Source organism: Sinohyriopsis cumingii, chromosome 10 (assembly GCF_028554795.1).
Source record: "Sinohyriopsis cumingii isolate HCF-2022 chromosome 10, ASM2855479v2, whole genome shotgun sequence".
NCBI lineage: Eukaryota > Metazoa > Mollusca > Bivalvia > Unionida > Unionidae > Sinohyriopsis > Sinohyriopsis cumingii.
The window spans coordinates 108,836,672-108,852,870 of NC_142970.1; the positions used below are offsets into that span (position 1 = coordinate 108,836,672).

The window sequence follows — 16,199 nt, forward strand, 5'->3', positions numbered from 1 at the left end:
GCCAAGGCAATTGGAGCATAAAGGCACACAACAAACTTAGATCCTAATTCTGACAACTGTTAAACACATCGGATAAATATAACCTGTTCAGTAATTGACCAGAGATTGCAGTTTCGAAAATTCACCGTGATAAGTGGGACAAGATTTCTTTGGTTCGTTTCAGAGCTTCAGAAATATATTATCTTTCCACATTTATGTTTACATACGAGTTATTTGGATTCAAATTTGACGCTTGATATCAGCGCTGAAAGGATATGCTGCAATCCCGCTGTAACCCGCATGCAGCGATACTCAAACATGACAGTAAAGCAATAGCAAGTCTTACCATAGTCATAGTCGTAGAAGTATTACCAAAAGCACACCAATATACTCTCTAACAAACATTCATGACAAGGGCCCGTGGCCAAATTGGATAAGGCGCCTGACTACGGATCAGGAGATTGCAGGTTCGAGTCCTGCCGGGCTCAATATTAAAATTTTATCCACACCAAATAAAGTCTATAATTAAAAGCTGATTTTTATTATATTTACAGGTCTCGTTATTACTTTTATTCCCATTATATACCAATCAAAGGTATCTCGTATACTCCCAGAAAGTCTCCTCTGAGACTTTATCAAATCTTGTTACACATATCACTTCTAAATGATCTTGTACATGGGACCTGTTACCCTTCAATTAATTTTGTAAGACTTTTCAATTTAGTCACAGAATTTAAAGACGTTTTCATGAATTCTTTATTCTCATATTTCTCATCATCTTCATGAGCATAATTACAGTCCCAGTAGCAGTAATTGTAGTAGTAGCAAACACACTCAAATCCGTTGTGGACAGGTAACGAGTCTCTGGTCAACTGGATGTGATCCCTGACTACAGACTTCAGGTTCTGACATCTGAGATTAACCCAACTGATATCGACGCAATTTCTTGACGTTTGTGCATTAAATGAACTGTTATGATTTTAACATCTGGGACACTATAGTTTTTATTATCAAACGAGTCAAGTTATATATAGATGCTATGGATGAACAACCTCACGGAAGCAACTTTACTAAAAGATTTATCTAGTACTTTCTATAAACAGGTTAGAATTGTCACTTAAGGATAAGCCCTACACAAACAACAAAACACCCCGACTGATTTCTTGATCATAGTAACATTGAACAGGACTGATCGTTGTAAATCACATAAGCAGATACACACGACGTGCTGGAAGCATCCTTGGTCCGGGCCCAATTTGAATAATATGCTTGATTTGAACAAGGTGCCTGAAGATGGATCAGTAGATTGCAGCTTTGAGTCCAGTCCAGCATGTTATGTAGATCTATTTATTCCAGCATATGAAAATCGAAGATATAAAGATATTATCTAACAATCTACAAATGAATTGAAATCTCTTAAGATAATATTTTTGGAATAATACGACTACTTTACACTTGTGCACAGATAAACATAGTTCACATTAGATGTAGCAAAAAGCTTTTATCATAACTGCACTCGGCATCATCGCCGCTCAGTATCCCACTGATATAGATGTTCTATCCAATAGTCGATCTTTTGCATACGACATGCAACTCGGAGGTCAAGTCTCTTTGTTCAGAGCAATACGTTAGTTTCATACACGTATTCTCATTACTTTATTTCCATGACATCCTAAGGTCTATCCACTATATCTCTAGATCTTAATTACACTAAGCAGAATTGTTCGTAAAAATAATACAAATGCAAATACGAATCTTTACAAAATGTAAAAATGCCCATCCTTATTGGAGCACTTCCCTTGTCTAATATATAATTTCCGAGATGCTTAGTTTTTCACGACAAGTTCATCAATTTCAAGGGTTAGTAAATCTTGCAGGCAGTCTGCAATTCCGTAATGCGTAAAAAGAAAGCATCAGTTTGGGAAACATAAATTATCCAAGTTAGTTATAAATTTAAATAGATAAACTTGTCACATAACATCTGATCTAGCCATTTGTAGTTGTCAAATCTGTTTCAGACCCGCAACTACGATTTTCATCATTTCGTTATCAACTGTAGCCGTATTGGTAGCTTTAATAAGGGTTATTCCATCAAAGCATGTATTTTGGAGAATGGTTTGTACAACAACTACAACAAGGAAATGAACCCACACTAACCTATAAACCAATAAGTGTTTTCGTGAAGGGCCCGTGGCCAAATTGGATAAGGCGCCTGACTTCGGATCAGGAGACTGCAGGTTCGAGTCCTGCCGGGCTCGTTTGTTAAATCTTTTCCACTGCGTATTAAAATTCTTTGATTCTCAGCATCAACATACAGATAAATATCTCTATTGACATAAAACGTGCCAATAATGAGAACAAATTAGACTTTTAAATTTTGAAAAGAGACATAGTCAACTCTTTCTTTGCTTTTGATCATAAAATCGAATCTTCCATAGGATCGTTGTCATTGCCATTTCTTTCGTCTAAGTAACCTTTAATCCATCCATGTCATGGTAACGAATCTGATTTAGTCATGCAAATTCTGACCCTTCATGACTGTACCATTGCCATCACCATGCGAATTATCATCATCCGCAAAAGCAGTGCACTTGCAGAAGTGGCGATAGTAAAATCATCTCAATCCAAACATGAATAAGTGCACATGTGAGCAAGATAATGAGAAATTAGATCCGCGGTTTCAATCCGTAGATTGCAGCTTTGATTCGATGCAATACGAAGATATGTTTTTATTCCTACAGATTAAATTTTGTTCGTACAAAACATTGTATATTTATATCTAGCATTCCATAAGTAAAACAATTACCTACTACGTAGTCGAACTTCCATGTACATCACAAAAATTCACACAGCAATCATTTTTCTCGCCCAATATTTTAACGGGTCATTTTCGTATCTTTACAATGATTTAATCAGCAGCAGCAGGAAGAATCGTTACCATTATAGGTAGTGGTTTATACGTAATTTTAACAGCAGCCATAATGTTGGTAGTAGCAGCAGAAACACTAGTAGCATATGTAGACGTAATCGTTATTATGTCCATCGTACTAGCAATATAACTCCATTGGTAGTCGTCGTGGTATCAGTTTAAGTAGTGGTAGTAGAAGCAGTGTTGTACCAACCGTAACATTCACGAACCAACCTAAGAAATAGTCTGTATGTGAAGGGCCCGTGGCCAAATTGGATAAGGCGACAGACATCGGATAGGGAGACGGCAGGTTCGAATCCCTCTTGACCCACTAGAACAATATATTTTCCTCAAAACATAATTTCTATTTGGATATGTCGTGAATTGGATTAGTAGCAAGGAGTTAACGTTACCGTCACTTTTAAAACAATTCGGTTAGATTATTAAGGTTTTGATTTAGATTCGTTTTGTACTTGAGGGCACCACAACAAAAGTAGGATATTTAGTGCCAAGGCAATTGGAGCATAAAGGCACACAACAAACTTAGATCCTAATTCTGACAACTGTTAAACACATCGGATAAATATAACCTGTTCAGTAATTGACCAGAGATTGCAGTTTCGAAAATTCACCGTGATAAGTGGGACAAGATTTCTTTGGTTCGTTTCAGAGCTTCAGAAATATATTATCTTTCCACATTTATGTTTACATACGAGTTATTTGGATTCAAATTTGACGCTTGATATCAGCGCTGAAAGGATATGCTGCAATCCCGCTGTAACCCGCATGCAGCGATACTCAAACATGACAGTAAAGCAATAGCAAGTCTTACCATAGTCATAGTCGTAGAAGTATTACCAAAAGCACACCAATATACTCTCTAACAAACATTCATGACAAGGGCCCGTGGCCAAATTGGATAAGGCGCCTGACTACGGATCAGGAGATTGCAGGTTCGAGTCCTGCCGGGCTCAATATTAAAATTTTATCCACACCAAATAAAGTCTATAATTAAAAGCTGATTTTTATTATATTTACAGGTCTCGTTATTACTTTTATTCCCATTATATACCAATCAAAGGTATCTCGTATACTCCCAGAAAGTCTCCTCTGAGACTTTATCAAATCTTGTTACACATATCACTTCTAAATGATCTTGTACATGGGACCTGTTACCCTTCAATTAATTTTGTAAGACTTTTCAATTTAGTCACAGAATTTAAAGACGTTTTCATGAATTCTTTATTCTCATATTTCTCATCATCTTCATGAGCATAATTACAGTCCCAGTAGCAGTAATTGTAGTAGTAGCAAACACACTCAAATCCGTTGTGGACAGGTAACGAGTCTCTGGTCAACTGGATGTGATCCCTGACTACAGACTTCAGGTTCTGACATCTGAGATTAACCCAACTGATATCGACGCAATTTCTTGACGTTTGTGCATTAAATGAACTGTTATGATTTTAACATCTGGGACACTATAGTTTTTATTATCAAACGAGTCAAGTTATATATAGATGCTATGGATGAACAACCTCACGGAAGCAACTTTACTAAAAGATTTATCTAGTACTTTCTATAAACAGGTTAGAATTGTCACTTAAGGATAAGCCCTACACAAACAACAAAACACCCCGACTGATTTCTTGATCATAGTAACATTGAACAGGACTGATCGTTGTAAATCACATAAGCAGATACACACGACGTGCTGGAAGCATCCTTGGTCCGGGCCCAATTTGAATAATATGCTTGATTTGAACAAGGTGCCTGAAGATGGATCAGTAGATTGCAGCTTTGAGTCCAGTCCAGCATGTTATGTAGATCTATTTATTCCAGCATATGAAAATCGAAGATATAAAGATATTATCTAACAATCTACAAATGAATTGAAATCTCTTAAGATAATATTTTTGGAATAATACGACTACTTTACACTTGTGCACAGATAAACATAGTTCACATTAGATGTAGCAAAAAGCTTTTATCATAACTGCACTCGGCATCATCGCCGCTCAGTATCCCACTGATATAGATGTTCTATCCAATAGTCGATCTTTTGCATACGACATGCAACTCGGAGGTCAAGTCTCTTTGTTCAGAGCAATACGTTAGTTTCATACACGTATTCTCATTACTTTATTTCCATGACATCCTAAGGTCTATCCACTATATCTCTAGATCTTAATTACACTAAGCAGAATTGTTCGTAAAAATAATACAAATGCAAATACGAATCTTTACAAAATGTAAAAATGCCCATCCTTATTGGAGCACTTCCCTTGTCTAATATATAATTTCCGAGATGCTTAGTTTTTCACGACAAGTTCATCAATTTCAAGGGTTAGTAAATCTTGCAGGCAGTCTGCAATTCCGTAATGCGTAAAAAGAAAGCATCAGTTTGGGAAACATAAATTATCCAAGTTAGTTATAAATTTAAATAGATAAACTTGTCACATAACATCTGATCTAGCCATTTGTAGTTGTCAAATCTGTTTCAGACCCGCAACTACGATTTTCATCATTTCGTTATCAACTGTAGCCGTATTGGTAGCTTTAATAAGGGTTATTCCATCAAAGCATGTATTTTGGAGAATGGTTTGTACAACAACTACAACAAGGAAATGAACCCACACTAACCTATAAACCAATAAGTGTTTTCGTGAAGGGCCCGTGGCCAAATTGGATAAGGCGCCTGACTTCGGATCAGGAGACTGCAGGTTCGAGTCCTGCCGGGCTCGTTTGTTAAATCTTTTCCACTGCGTATTAAAATTCTTTGATTCTCAGCATCAACATACAGATAAATATCTCTATTGACATAAAACGTGCCAATAATGAGAACAAATTAGACTTTTAAATTTTGAAAAGAGACATAGTCAACTCTTTCTTTGCTTTTGATCATAAAATCGAATCTTCCATAGGATCGTTGTCATTGCCATTTCTTTCGTCTAAGTAACCTTTAATCCATCCATGTCATGGTAACGAATCTGATTTAGTCATGCAAATTCTGACCCTTCATGACTGTACCATTGCCATCACCATGCGAATTATCATCATCCGCAAAAGCAGTGCACTTGCAGAAGTGGCGATAGTAAAATCATCTCAATCCAAACATGAATAAGTGCACATGTGAGCAAGATAATGAGAAATTAGATCCGCGGTTTCAATCCGTAGATTGCAGCTTTGATTCGATGCAATACGAAGATATGTTTTTATTCCTACAGATTAAATTTTGTTCGTACAAAACATTGTATATTTATATCTAGCATTCCATAAGTAAAACAATTACCTACTACGTAGTCGAACTTCCATGTACATCACAAAAATTCACACAGCAATCATTTTTCTCGCCCAATATTTTAACGGGTCATTTTCGTATCTTTACAATGATTTAATCAGCAGCAGCAGGAAGAATCGTTACCATTATAGGTAGTGGTTTATACGTAATTTTAACAGCAGCCATAATGTTGGTAGTAGCAGCAGAAACACTAGTAGCATATGTAGACGTAATCGTTATTATGTCCATCGTACTAGCAATATAACTCCATTGGTAGTCGTCGTGGTATCAGTTTAAGTAGTGGTAGTAGAAGCAGTGTTGTACCAACCGTAACATTCACGAACCAACCTAAGAAATAGTCTGTATGTGAAGGGCCCGTGGCCAAATTGGATAAGGCGACAGACATCGGATAGGGAGACGGCAGGTTCGAATCCCTCTTGACCCACTAGAACAATATATTTTCCTCAAAACATAATTTCTATTTGGATATGTCGTGAATTGGATTAGTAGCAAGGAGTTAACGTTACCGTCACTTTTAAAACAATTCGGTTAGATTATTAAGGTTTTGATTTAGATTCGTTTTGTACTTGAGGGCACCACAACAAAAGTAGGATATTTAGTGCCAAGGCAATTGGAGCATAAAGGCACACAACAAACTTAGATCCTAATTCTGACAACTGTTAAACACATCGGATAAATATAACCTGTTCAGTAATTGACCAGAGATTGCAGTTTCGAAAATTCACCGTGATAAGTGGGACAAGATTTCTTTGGTTCGTTTCAGAGCTTCAGAAATATATTATCTTTCCACATTTATGTTTACATACGAGTTATTTGGATTCAAATTTGACGCTTGATATCAGCGCTGAAAGGATATGCTGCAATCCCGCTGTAACCCGCATGCAGCGATGCTCAAACATGACAGTAAAGCAATAGCAAGTCTTACCATAGTCATAGTCGTAGAAGTATTACCAAAAGCACACCAATATACTCTCTAACAAACATTCATGACAAGGGCCCGTGGCCAAATTGGATAAGGCGCCCGACTACGGATCAGGAGATTGCAGGTTCGAGTCCTGCCGGGCTCAATATTAAAATTTTATCCACACCAAATAAAGTCTATAATTAAAAGCTGATTTTTATTATATTTACAGGTCTCGTTATTACTTTTATTCCCATTATATACCAATCAAAGGTATCTCGTATACTCCCAGAAAGTCTCCTCTGAGACTTTATCAAATCTTGTTACACATATCACTTCTAAATGATCTTGTACATGGGACCTGTTACCCTTCAATTAATTTTGTAAGACTTTTCAATTTAGTCACAGAATTTAAAGACGTTTTCATGAATTCTTTATTCTCATATTTCTCATCATCTTCATGAGCATAATTACAGTCCCAGTAGCAGTAATTGTAGTAGTAGCAAACACACTCAAATCCGTTGTGGACAGGTAACGAGTCTCTGGTCAACTGGATGTGATCCCTGACTACAGACTTCAGGTTCTGACATCTGAGATTAACCCAACTGATATCGACGCAATTTCTTGACGTTTGTGCATTAAATGAACTGTTATGATTTTAACATTTGGGACACTATAGTTTTTATTATCAAACGAGTCAAGTTATATATAGATGCTATGGATGAACAACCTCACGGAAGCAACTTTACTAAAAGATTTATCTAGCACTTTCTATAAACAGGTTAGAATTGTCACTTAAGGATAAGCCCTACACAAACAACAAAACACCCCGACTGATTTCTTGATCATAGTAACATTGAACAGGACTGATCGTTGTAAATCACATAAGCAGATACACACGACGTGCTGGAAGCATCCTTGGTCCGGGCCCAATTTGAATAATATGCTTGATTTGAACAAGGTGCCTGAAGATGGATCAGTAGATTGCAGCTTTGAGTCCAGTCCAGCATGTTATGTAGATCTATTTATTCCAGCATATGAAAATCGAAGATATAAAGATATTATCTAACAATCTACAAATGAATTGAAATCTCTTAAGATAATATTTTTGGAATAATACGACTACTTTACACTTGTGCACAGATAAACATAGTTCACATTAGATGTAGCAAAAAGCTTTTATCATAACTGCACTCGGCATCATCGCCGCTCAGTATCCCACTGATATAGATGTTCTATCCAATAGTCGATCTTTTGCATACGACATGCAACTCGGAGGTCAAGTCTCTTTGTTCAGAGCAATACGTTAGTTTCATACACGTATTCTCATTACTTTATTTCCATGACATCCTAAGGTCTATCCACTATATCTCTAGATCTTAATTACACTAAGCAGAATTGTTCGTAAAAATAATACAAATGCAAATACGAATCTTTACAAAATGTAAAAATGCCCATCCTTATTGGAGCACTTCCCTTGTCTAATATATAATTTCCGAGATGCTTAGTTTTTCACGACAAGTTCATCAATTTCAAGGGTTAGTAAATCTTGCAGGCAGTCTGCAATTCCGTAATGCGTAAAAAGAAAGCATCAGTTTGGGAAACATAAATTATCCAAGTTAGTTATAAATTTAAATAGATAAACTTGTCACATAACATCTGATCTAGCCATTTGTAGTTGTCAAATCTGTTTCAGACCCGCAGCTACGATTTTCATCATTTCGTTATCAACTGTAGCCGTATTGGTAGCTTTAATAAGGGTTATTCCATCAAACCATGTATTTTGGAGAATGGTTTGTACAACAACTACAACAAGGAAATGAACCCACACTAACCTATAAACCAATAAGTGTTTTCGTGAAGGGCCCGTGGCCAAATTGGATAAGGCGCCTGACTTCGGATCAGGAGACTGCAGGTTCGAGTCCTGCCGGGCTCGTTTGTTAAATCTTTTCCACTGCGTATTAAAATTCTTTGATTCTCAGCATCAACATACAGATAAATATCTATATTGACATAAAACGTGCCAATAATGAGAACAAATTAGACTTTTAAATTTTGAAAAGAGACATAGTCAACTCTTTCTTTGCTTTTGATCATAAAATCGAATCTTCCATAGGATCGTTGTCATTGCCATTTCTTTCGTCTAAGTAACCTTTAATCCATCCATCTCATGGTAACGAATCTGATTTAGTCATGCAAATTCTGACCCTTCATGACTGTACCATTGCCATCACCATGCGAATTATCATCATCCGCAAAAGCAGTGCACTTGCAGAAGTGGCGATAGTAAAATCATCTCAATCCAAACATGAATAAGTGCACATGTGAGCAAGATAATGAGAAATTAGATCCGCGGTTTCAATCCGTAGATTGCAGCTTTGATTCGATGCAATACGAAGATATGTTTTTATTCCTACAGATTAAATTTTGTTCGTACAAAACATTGTATATTTATATCTAGCATTCCATAAGTAAAACAATTATCTACTACGTAGTCGAACTTCCATGTACATCACAAAAATTCACACAGCAATCATTTTTCTCGCCCAATATTTTAACGGGTCATTTTCGTATCTTTACAATGATTTAATCAGCAGCAGCAGGAAGAATCGTTACCATTATAGGTAGTGGTTTATACGTAATTTTAACAGCAGCCATAATGTTGGTAGTAGCAGCAGAAACACTAGTAGCATATGTAGACGTAATCGTTATTATGTCCATCGTACTAGCAATATAACTCCATTGGTAGTCGTCGTGGTATCAGTTTAAGTAGTGGTAGTAGAAGCAGTGTTGTACCAACCGTAACATTCACGAACCAACCTAAGAAATAGTCTGTATGTGAAGGGCCCGTGGCCAAATTGGATAAGGCGACAGACATCGGATAGGGAGACGGCAGGTTCGAATCCCTCTTGACCCACTAGAACAATATATTTTCCTCAAAACATAATTTCTATTTGGATATGTCGTGAATTGGATTAGTAGCAAGGAGTTAACGTTACCGTCACTTTTAAAACAATTCGGTTAGATTATTAAGGTTTTGATTTAGATTCGTTTTGTACTTGAGGGCACCACAACAAAAGTAGGATATTTAGTGCCAAGGCAATTGGAGCATAAAGGCACACAACAAACTTAGATCCTAATTCTGACAACTGTTAAACACATCGGATAAATATAACCTGTTCAGTAATTGACCAGAGATTGCAGTTTCGAAAATTCACCGTGATAAGTGGGACAAGATTTCTTTGGTTCGTTTCAGAGCTTCAGAAATATATTATCTTTCCACATTTATGTTTACATACGAGTTATTTGGATTCAAATTTGACGCTTGATATCAGCGCTGAAAGGATATGCTGCAATCCCGCTGTAACCCGCATGCAGCGATACTCAAACATGACAGTAAAGCAATAGCAAGTCTTACCATAGTCATAGTCGTAGAAGTATTACCAAAAGCACACCAATATACTCTCTAACAAACATTCATGACAAGGGCCCGTGGCCAAATTGGATAAGGCGCCTGACTACGGATCAGGAGATTGCAGGTTCGAGTCCTGCCGGGCTCAATATTAAAATTTTATCCACACCAAATAAAGTCTATAATTAAAAGCTGATTTTTATTATATTTACAGGTCTCGTTATTACTTTTATTCCCATTATATACCAATCAAAGGTATCTCGTATACTCCCAGAAAGTCTCCTCTGAGACTTTATCAAATCTTGTTACACATATCACTTCTAAATGATCTTGTACATGGGACCTGTTACCCTTCAATTAATTTTGTAAGACTTTTCAATTTAGTCACAGAATTTAAAGACGTTTTCATGAATTCTTTATTCTCATATTTCTCATCATCTTCATGAGCATAATTACAGTCCCAGTAGCAGTAATTGTAGTAGTAGCAAACACACTCAAATCCGTTGTGGACAGGTAACGAGTCTCTGGTCAACTGGATGTGATCCCTGACTACAGACTTCAGGTTCTGACATCTGAGATTAACCCAACTGATATCGACGCAATTTCTTGACGTTTGTGCATTAAATGAACTGTTATGATTTTAACATTTGGGACACTATAGTTTTTATTATCAAACGAGTCAAGTTATATATAGATGCTATGGATGAACAACCTCACGGAAGCAACTTTACTAAAAGATTTATCTAGCACTTTCTATAAACAGGTTAGAATTGTCACTTAAGGATAAGCCCTACACAAACAACAAAACACCCCGACTGATTTCTTGATCATAGTAACATTGAACAGGACTGATCGTTGTAAATCACATAAGCAGATACACACGACGTGCTGGAAGCATCCTTGGTCCGGGCCCAATTTGAATAATATGCTTGATTTGAACAAGGTGCCTGAAGATGGATCAGTAGATTGCAGCTTTGAGTCCAGTCCAGCATGTTATGTAGATCTATTTATTCCAGCATATGAAAATCGAAGATATAAAGATATTATCTAACAATCTACAAATGAATTGAAATCTCTTAAGATAATATTTTTGGAATAATACGACTACTTTACACTTGTGCACAGATAAACATAGTTCACATTAGATGTAGCAAAAAGCTTTTATCATAACTGCACTCGGCATCATCGCCGCTCAGTATCCCACTGATATAGATGTTCTATCCAATAGTCGATCTTTTGCATACGACATGCAACTCGGAGGTCAAGTCTCTTTGTTCAGAGCAATACGTTAGTTTCATACACGTATTCTCATTACTTTATTTCCATGACATCCTAAGGTCTATCCACTATATCTCTAGATCTTAATTACACTAAGCAGAATTGTTCGTAAAAATAATACAAATGCAAATACCAATCTTTACAAAATGTAAAAATGCCCATCCTTATTGGAGCACTTTCCTTGTCTAATATATAATTTCCGAGATGCTTAGTTTTTCACGACAAGTTCATCAATTTCAAGGGTTAGTAAATCTTGCAGGCAGTCTGCAATTCCGTAATGCGTAAAAAGAAAGCATCAGTTTGGGAAACATAAATTATCCAAGTTAGTTATAAATTTAAATAGATAAACTTGTCACATAACATCTGATCTAGCCATTTGTAGTTGTCAAATCTGTTTCAGACCCGCAACTACGATTTTCATCATTTCGTTATCAACTGTAGCCGTATTGGTAGCTTTAACAAGGGTTATTCCATCAAACCATGTATTTTGGAGAATGGTTTGTACAACAACTACAACAAGGAAATGAACCCACACTAACCTATAAACCAATAAGTGTTTTCGTGAAGGGCCCGTGGCCAAATTGGATAAGGCGCCTGACTTCGGATCAGGAGACTGCAGGTTCGAGTCCTGCCGGGCTCGTTTGTTAAATCTTTTCCACTGCGTATTAAAATTCTTTGATTCTCAGCATCAACATACAGATAAATATCTCTATTGACATAAAACGTGCCAATAATGAGAACAAATTAGACTTTTAAATTTTGAAAAGAGACATAGTCAACTCTTTCTTTGCTTTTGATCATAAAATCGAATCTTCCATAGGATCGTTGTCATTGCCATTTCTTTCGTCTAAGTAACCTTTAATCCATCCATCTCATGGTAACGAATCTGATTTAGTCATGCAAATTCTGACCCTTCATGACTGTACCATTGCCATCACCATGCGAATTATCATCATCCGCAAAAGCAGTGCACTTGCAGAAGTGGCGATAGTAAAATCATCTCAATCCAAACATGAATAAGTGCACATGTGAGCAAGATAATGAGAAATTAGATCCGCGGTTTCAATCCGTAGATTGCAGCTTTGATTCGATGCAATGCGAAGATATGTTTTTATTCCTACACATTAAATTTTGTTCGTACAAAACATTGTATATTTATATCTAGCATTCCATAAGTAAAACAATTACCTACTACGTAGTCGAACTTCCATGTACATCACAAAAATTCACACAGCAATCATTTTTCTCGCCCAATATTTTAACGGGTCATTTTCGTATCTTTACAATGATTTAATCAGCAGCAGCAGGAAGAATCGTTACCATTATAGGTAGTGGTTTATACGTAATTTTAACAGCAGCCATAATGTTGGTAGTAGCAGCAGAAACACTAGTAGCATATGTAGACGTAATCGTTATTATGTCCATCGTACTAGCAATATAACTCCATTGGTAGTCGTCGTGGTATCAGTTTAAGTAGTGGTAGTAGAAGCAGTGTTGTACCAACCGTAACATTCACGAACCAACCTAAGAAATAGTCTGTATGTGAAGGGCCCGTGGCCAAATTGGATAAGGCGACAGACATCGGATAGGGAGACGGCAGGTTCGAATCCCTCTTAACCCACTAGAACAATATATTTTCCTCAAAACATAATTTCTATTTGGATATGTCGTGAATTGGATTAGTAGCAAGGAGTTAACGTTACCGTCACTTTTAAAACAATTCGGTTAGATTATTAAGGTTTTGATTTAGATTCGTTTTGTACTTGAGGGCACCACAACAAAAGTAGGATATTTAGTGCCAAGGCAATTGGAGCATAAAGGCACACAACAAACTTAGATCCTAATTCTGACAACTGTTAAACACATCGGATAAATATAACCTGTTCAGTAATTGACCAGAGATTGCAGTTTCGAAAATTCACCGTGATAAGTGGGACAAGATTTCTTTGGTTCGTTTCAGAGCTTCAGAAATATATTATCTTTCCACATTTATGTTTACATACGAGTTATTTGGATTCAAATTTGACGCTTGATATCAGCGCTGAAAGGATATGCTGCAATCCCGCTGTAACCCGCATGCAGCGATACTCAAACATGACAGTAAAGCAATAGCAAGTCTTACCATAGTCATAGTCGTAGAAGTATTACCAAAAGCACACCAATATACTCTCTAACAAACATTCATGACAAGGGCCCGTGGCCAAATTGGATAAGGCGCCTGACTACGGATCAGGAGATTGCAGGTTCGAGTCCTGCCGGGCTCAATATTAAAATTTTATCCACACCAAATAAAGTCTATAATTAAAAGCTGATTTTTATTATATTTACAGGTCTCGTTATTACTTTTATTCCCATTATATACCAATCAAAGGTATCTCGTATACTCCCAGAAAGTCTCCTCTAAGACTTTATCAAATCTTGTTACACATATCACTTCTAAATGATCTTGTACATGGGACCTGTTACCCTTCAATTAATTTTGTAAGACTTTTCAATTTAGTCACAGAATTTAAAGACGTTTTCATGAATTCTTTATTCTCATATTTCTCATCATCTTCATGAGCATAATTACAGTCCCAGTAGCAGTAATTGTAGTAGTAGCAAACACACTCAAATCCGTTGTGGACAGGTAACGAGTCTCTGGTCAACTGGATGTGATCCCTGACTACAGACTTCAGGTTCTGACATCTGAGATTAACCCAACTGATATCGACGCAATTTCTTGACGTTTGTGCATTAAATGAACTGTTATGATTTTAACATTTGGGACACTATAGTTTTTATTATCAAACGAGTCAAGTTATATATAGATGCTATGGATGAACAACCTCACGGAAGCAACTTTACTAAAAGATTTATCTAGCACTTTCTATAAACAGGTTAGAATTGTCACTTAAGGATAAGCCCTACACAAACAACAAAACACCCCGACTGATTTCTTGATCATAGTAACATTGAACAGGACTGATCGTTGTAAATCACATAAGCAGATACACACGACGTGCTGGAAGCATCCTTGGTCCGGGCCCAATTTGAATAATATGCTTGATTTGAACAAGGTGCCTGAAGATGGATCAGTAGATTGCAGCTTTGAGTCCAGTCCAGCATGTTATGTAGATCTATTTATTCCAGCATATGAAAATCGAAGATATAAAGATATTATCTAACAATCTACAAATGAATTGAAATCTCTTAAGATAATATTTTTGGAATAATACGACTACTTTACACTTGTGCACAGATAAACATAGTTCACATTAGATGTAGCAAAAAGCTTTTATCATAACTGCACTCGGCATCATCGCCGCTCAGTATCCCACTGATATAGATGTTCTATCCAATAGTCGATCTTTTGCATACGACATGCAACTCGGAGGTCAAGCCTCTTTGTTCAGAGCAATACGTTAGTTTCATACACGTATTCTCATTACTTTATTTCCATGACATCCTAAGGTCTATCCACTATATCTCTAGATCTTAATTACACTAAGCAGAATTGTTCGTAAAAATAATACAAATGCAAATACGAATCTTTACAAAATGTAAAAATGCCCATCCTTATTGGAGCACTTCCCTTGTCTAATATATAATTTCCGAGATGCTTAGTTTTTCACGACAAGTTCATCAATTTCAAGGGTTAGTAAATCTTGCAGGCAGTCTGCAATTCCGTAATGCGTAAAAAGAAAACATCAGTTTGGGAAACATAAATTATCCAAGTTAGTTATAAATTTAAATAGATAAACTTGTCACATAACATCTGATCTAGCCATTTGTAGTTGTCAAATCTGTTTCAGACCCGCAACTACGATTTTCATCATTTCGTTATCAACTGTAGCCGTATTGGTAGCTTTAACAAGGGTTATTCCATCAAAGCATGTATTTTGGAGAATGGTTTGTACAACAACTACAACAAGGAAATGAACCCACACTAACCTATAAACCAATAAGTGTTTTCGTGAAGGGCCCGTGGCCAAATTGGATAAGGCGCCTGACTTCGGATCAGGAGACTGCAGGTTCGAGTCCTGCCGGGCTCGTTTGTTAAATCTTTTCCACTGCGTATTAAAATTCTTTGATTCTCAGCATCAACATACAGATAAATATCTCTATTGACATAAAACGTGCCAATAATGAGAACAAATTAGACTTTTAAATTTTGAAAAGAGACATAGTCAACTCTTTCTTTGCTTTTGATCATAAAATCGAATCTTCCATAGGATCGTTGTCATTGCCATTTCTTTCGTCTAAGTAACCTTTAATCCATCCATGTCATGGTAACGAATCTGATTTAGTCATGCAAATTCTGACCCTTCATGACTGTACCATTGCCATCACCATGCGAATTATCATCATCCGCAAAAGCAGTGCACTTGCAGAAGTGGCGATAGTAAAATCATCTCAATCCAAACATGAATAAGTGCAC

The 16,199-nt window shown here is 36.6% G+C and overlaps 10 non-coding genes across 10 annotated transcripts; all 10 read left to right on the top strand.

The window, feature by feature from the left end:
• The first annotated feature begins 393 nt into the window (after positions 1-393).
• Positions 394-467, top strand: Trnar-acg (transfer RNA arginine (anticodon ACG)). The gene has a single exon. It is a non-coding gene; the product is annotated as a tRNA-Arg (tRNA).
• Positions 468-2,163: 1,696 nt separating this feature from the next.
• Trnar-ucg (transfer RNA arginine (anticodon UCG)) lies at positions 2,164-2,237 on the top strand. The gene has a single exon. It is a non-coding gene; the product is annotated as a tRNA-Arg (tRNA).
• A 1,550-nt stretch (positions 2,238-3,787) lies between these two features.
• On the top strand, positions 3,788-3,861 carry Trnar-acg (transfer RNA arginine (anticodon ACG)). The gene has a single exon. It is a non-coding gene; the product is annotated as a tRNA-Arg (tRNA).
• Positions 3,862-5,557: 1,696 nt separating this feature from the next.
• Positions 5,558-5,631, top strand: Trnar-ucg (transfer RNA arginine (anticodon UCG)). The gene has a single exon. It is a non-coding gene; the product is annotated as a tRNA-Arg (tRNA).
• Positions 5,632-7,181: 1,550 nt separating this feature from the next.
• Positions 7,182-7,255, top strand: Trnar-acg (transfer RNA arginine (anticodon ACG)). Its single transcript has one exon. It is a non-coding gene; the product is annotated as a tRNA-Arg (tRNA).
• Positions 7,256-8,951: 1,696 nt separating this feature from the next.
• On the top strand, positions 8,952-9,025 carry Trnar-ucg (transfer RNA arginine (anticodon UCG)). Its single transcript has one exon. It is a non-coding gene; the product is annotated as a tRNA-Arg (tRNA).
• Positions 9,026-10,575: 1,550 nt separating this feature from the next.
• Positions 10,576-10,649, top strand: Trnar-acg (transfer RNA arginine (anticodon ACG)). The gene has a single exon. It is a non-coding gene; the product is annotated as a tRNA-Arg (tRNA).
• A 1,696-nt stretch (positions 10,650-12,345) lies between these two features.
• On the top strand, positions 12,346-12,419 carry Trnar-ucg (transfer RNA arginine (anticodon UCG)). The gene has a single exon. It is a non-coding gene; the product is annotated as a tRNA-Arg (tRNA).
• A 1,550-nt stretch (positions 12,420-13,969) lies between these two features.
• On the top strand, positions 13,970-14,043 carry Trnar-acg (transfer RNA arginine (anticodon ACG)). The gene has a single exon. It is a non-coding gene; the product is annotated as a tRNA-Arg (tRNA).
• A 1,696-nt stretch (positions 14,044-15,739) lies between these two features.
• Trnar-ucg (transfer RNA arginine (anticodon UCG)) lies at positions 15,740-15,813 on the top strand. Its single transcript has one exon. It is a non-coding gene; the product is annotated as a tRNA-Arg (tRNA).
• Positions 15,814-16,199: the final 386 nt, after the last annotated feature.